This window comes from Cannabis sativa, chromosome 4 (genome assembly GCF_029168945.1).
Source record: "Cannabis sativa cultivar Pink pepper isolate KNU-18-1 chromosome 4, ASM2916894v1, whole genome shotgun sequence".
Lineage (NCBI taxonomy): Eukaryota > Viridiplantae > Streptophyta > Magnoliopsida > Rosales > Cannabaceae > Cannabis > Cannabis sativa.
The window spans coordinates 65,613,989-65,618,931 of NC_083604.1; positions in this window are offsets into that span (position 1 = coordinate 65,613,989).

Below are 4,943 nucleotides of genomic sequence, written 5' to 3' on the forward strand. Positions count from 1 at the left end.
AGAGATAACATTGCAAAGGCTGATTGGGCGAAAATCTTGAAGACGCTGAGGTTTTTTGATCTTTGGTATGAGAGTGATAAGTGTTTTATTTAACTTGGAAGGGTCCGCACCATCATTTAAAACACTTAAAACAACTTTAGTGACCAAATCTCCCTCAACATCCCAGTTTTGTTGAAAGAACATTGGAGACATACCATCTAGGCCTGGGCTTGTGTCCGGAGCCATGGAATGTAAAGCTGACTCAACTTCAGCAGCTACATAAGGCAACAAAAGCTCGAAATTTAATTCAGGAGTCACAGTTGTAGGAATGGCATCCAAAGTAGCAGTTGTAGCTTCTTCGTCTAAGGTTGTAGCAGTGAAAATACCAGCAAAGTAGTTATGAATTTCAGAGAGCATAGCAATTTTTGATGATACCCGATTGCCTGCAGCAGTTTGTAGGAACTTGATAGTGTTATTTGTTTTCCTGGCCGAGGCTTTGGCATGAAAAAACTTAGTGTTGCGATCACCCGAATGTAACCAATCAATCCGTGAGCGTTGGTGCCAATAAGTTTCTTCTTGTTCCAACAAATCATCAAGAATAGTTTCGGATTGCTTCAGATTTTGCATAGCTTCAGCATTTCGGTGTAGAGCATTCTTGAGTCTCTCTACTTGTAAGTGAGCTTCAGAGATTTTTTTCTTCATATTACCAAAATTACCAACATGCCATCTTTGTAAGTTTGCTGCACAATCTTGGAAATTACCAATCACAGTAGCAATGCGATCAGTTACAGATGAAGAGTTTGTTAGGCTATTTTTAGCCTACATTTTGGGTCACTTTTTATAGTTGTTTTCCTTCTTTGTTATTCTTTTTGGAATAGAATTACGCTTGTTTTCTTTGATTTCAGGTTTCACACTTGGAATATATCAATTGATCGAATTTCGGAAAATAACAAGCTATAGAATAGAGAAAATTCTGCAAGAAAATAAAGCTGAAACTTCAAGCTTAAATTTGACTATGTTCTAATCTGATTTTGGAAAAAGTCAAAACATAAAAGTTTTAGATTTCTTTTTCTTCTTTCCAACGCATCTTGAATCAACTCATTTGGAGTTTGTATGTGAAAGTTATGCATATTTTACTGAAAGATGCTGAAGCTGTCAAATTTTGCTCCAGTAGTCGCGACCACCACTTTCTATGGTCGCGACCCTTTTTCATGGTCGCGACCATGGTCGCGACTAGGAGCCAAACAGCGAGATTTTTTTCGTATTTTGCCCATGGTCGCGACTAGGCTTTATGTAGTCGCGACTAGGGGCGAAAAACGAGATGTTTGGGCAGTTTTTGACTTTTTCAAAGAGGTAGCAACCCTAATTTCTATTTAAGGGGTTCATGTTTTAGAAGGAAGGGAGGCAAAAATAAAACCCTAGAGATGAAGAAGGAGGCAAAGGAAGCAATTGTGGCGATCCGGAATGCAATCACCAACTAGTTCTTTCTTAAACTCTTAGTTTCTATGTTAATTTCTGTTTTAGTTTTGATTATGGATGTTATTATGGATTTTATGAACTAAACTCCTATTTAGGGAGATGATGAATGTTGATTGAAATTACTTTTGGTTAATGATAATTGCTATTTCTCCTTTCTTGATTGTGAATTTATCCATATTTGTGTTTAATTACATGTTTAAGATTGATCACCTTCTTCATGTTCTATGATCCTAATTCAAAATCTGAAAAGTGAGAATTGAGAATGCTAAAATTGGATAAACTAGGTTTTGATGTGAAACGAAAGTATTTGCATAGCCTTTGTGACATTTAGATTATTGCTTAATGCTGATTATATGTTAATCTATCCCAGAGATGATTAGATAACATGTGATTTAGGACCTAAAAGATCTGAAAAGAGTTAGGTTAATTTTTATAATCTGTCATTCACATTGAGAAAGAGAATAGTAATTAGCATTAACAATTGGGTAATTAAATCACCAGGATTCTTTTCCCTAAATATTCATCCATAATTAATTACATTTTTTATTATTATTATCCTGCTTTTTAATTTTTAGTTATTTAATTATTCAACCTTATTATTGATTCTGCCAAATAGAAATAAGAGTTCAATTGATTGGTACTTAGCTACAGTCCTCGTGGGAACGATCTCACTTACCTGAGTATTACTTGTTAAAACGATACGTATACTTGCGTGTTGGATTTATCACAACAAGTTTTTGGCGCCGTTGCCGGGGACTGTTTTAGTTAATATCAATATAGTTGAATTCTATTCTAATTTGGTTTCTTTTTATTTAAGTTTATAAATGTTTTACTTATGAGTTTGAACTGCAAGATAAATCCAGATGCTATATCTTGAGGATTTTGTCCAACAACACAATGAACCATTCTATTCTGCTTGGAGGAGATTTAAAGAGCTTGGAGAGAGATGTTATCCCACTTTCTCAAGTGGATGTTTTACATGGCTCTTGTATGATGGACTTAACGATGAAACAAGAAGCTGGGTTGATTATGGAGCAGAGGCAACTGGAGCGCCTTTATTAATGAGAGGCTATGATGTAATAAATCTGTTGAATGATATGGCAGATTTTGATTACGATTGGCATTGGAATCCATCACTTCAGGGTTGGAGTCACCAATACCCACCTTATTGCCCAAATTTATCCCAACAAACTGAAAAAGAGGAGCAACTACTATCACTTCTACAATCACTTCCAGGAGAGATTAATCGCTTAACTGACATGGTGAGATCTTTATGTGATAATTCAATGACTCATGATTCAGAATGTAATAACTCCAATGATGAAAGTTATGAGAGTTGTTGGTACAATGAAGAAGGGTCATTATTTGAATACAAGGAAGATAATGAGCCTACAGTTGAAGATCAAGATCCTTGTGAAAAAGAAATCATTGAATATGAAATCATAAGTGAGGGAATGGATAGGCAAGTGAAGAGTGAGCAACAAGAAGAAGGGTTGTTAGATGAAAGTGTTGAAACTGTGACATTGGAGGATGAGGAAGAACATGACATCATTGATTCAACTGCATCAATGATATTGACAAACAAAATACCAATGGATCCATATATTTCATCAACACCATATTATATCCTCTACGAGCTACGAAAGGCTTCTCCCCAAGCTCATCATCGAAAGTCTTGTGTTGTTGGTGTGGCTTTTGGTTCAAACTCATTACATGCCAAGCTTGAGGGCATTTTTAAAAACAACTTTCAAGTTGTCCAGCATGATGCTTATTACGGGCGTCAACCGCTTGTTGATGTGGCGCTCAGGTAAGTTTCCTTTCCTTTTTCTTTAATGTCACATTGGGGACAATGTCATATTTAGTTTGGGGAGAGAGATTTAATTTTTTTTTTTAAATTTTCTGCATTTTAATTTTCTGTTTTAGTTTTTTTTTGTTTTAGTTAAGGAATGGCAATAAGCTAGAGGATAGTTGTATACTGCTGATTAGTGTAATGTGATCTGAAATTGTAAAATAACTGTGTGCTTGATTCTGTTAACTCTTTGGATTAGTTTGGATGCTTAGAAACCTGTGTACAATTGCAATTACTCAATCTGTGAAAATTGTTATAATTGTTTTACTATGGTTTGTGGTAAGATTGACATGATAGCTTAGAACTTGCATGTTTATTCTTTTGAGGCGAAATCCTTGGTAGTGTTCAATTGGAATATGATTTAGGCATTTGTTGGATAGTTTGAGCCTTTCAAGCCTACCATAATAATGTTTATCCCTAGTTAACCCTATTGAGCCTAAACCCGTTATGTTTTTCACCCATTGATCCGAAAAATTTTAACCATACTATTGATTTTTCTTCACCATTATATGCATGATATCATAAGCTAAATAATTAGTTTGGGGGAGAGAAATATTTAGTGTGAGAAAATAGTTAGAGGGAGAAGAACTTGTAAGATTGAGAAAAGAAAAAAAATGTGTAATTCAATGTCACTGAAAAAAAATTGAAATGATGATGAAATGTGAATGATGAAAAAAAAACACAATAAAAAGTAAGAATGTGTTTGAAAAAAAAATTCAGTGATGTTGGGAAAAATAATAGAGATATCTTCTCTCAATCTTGGTAAATGTGGGAACACTATGGGGTTTTGAAAAAGAAAAGTAAGAAGTTTGTGGGTTCTGTTTGTGTGCTTATGATATCTTGAGCCAAAAAATTTCTTTTGTCTATTTCTGAATATCTGAGCCATAATCCTAAACCTTGAAAAGACCTAATGATTCCAAAGGATATTGTCAACATTAGTGGAGAAAGGTAAGCATGCAAGCTTATGAGTTATCGGGCTGTGGAGCTGTTGGAAAGAGTAAAACTTTTATAAACAATGTTTCACATATGGATAAATTTTGTGGTTATACATAGTGTTATGAATTGAGCATCTGAGTTAATTGTTAGAGTTAGTAGGGTTGAAATTCTAGTTTATGCAAGGAAGAAAGCAGAGCATGAGTCAGCAGTGTAGTGATTATCTGATAGCGTAGTTAGTTTTTTTTTATCTTACTCGAGGGCGAGTAAGAATCTAGTTTGGGGGAATTTGTTAGGCTATTTTTAGCCTACATTTTGGGTCACTTTTTATAGTTGTTTTCCTTCTTTGTTATTCTTTTTGGAATAGAATTACGCATGTTTTCTTTGATTTCAGGTTTCACACTTGGAATATATCAATTGATCGAATTTCGGAAAATAACAAGCTATAGAATAGAGAAAATTCTGCAAGAAAATAAAGCTGAAACTTCAAGCTTAAATTTGACTATGTTCTAATCTGATTTTGGAAAAAGTAAAAACATAAAAGTTTTAGATTTCTTTTTCTTCTTTCCAACGCATCTTGAATCAACTCATTTGGAGTTCGTATGTGAAAGTTATGCATATTTTACTGAAAGATGCTGAAGCTGTCAAATTTTGCTCCAGTAGTCGCGACCACCACTTTCTATGGTCGCGACCCTTTTTCATG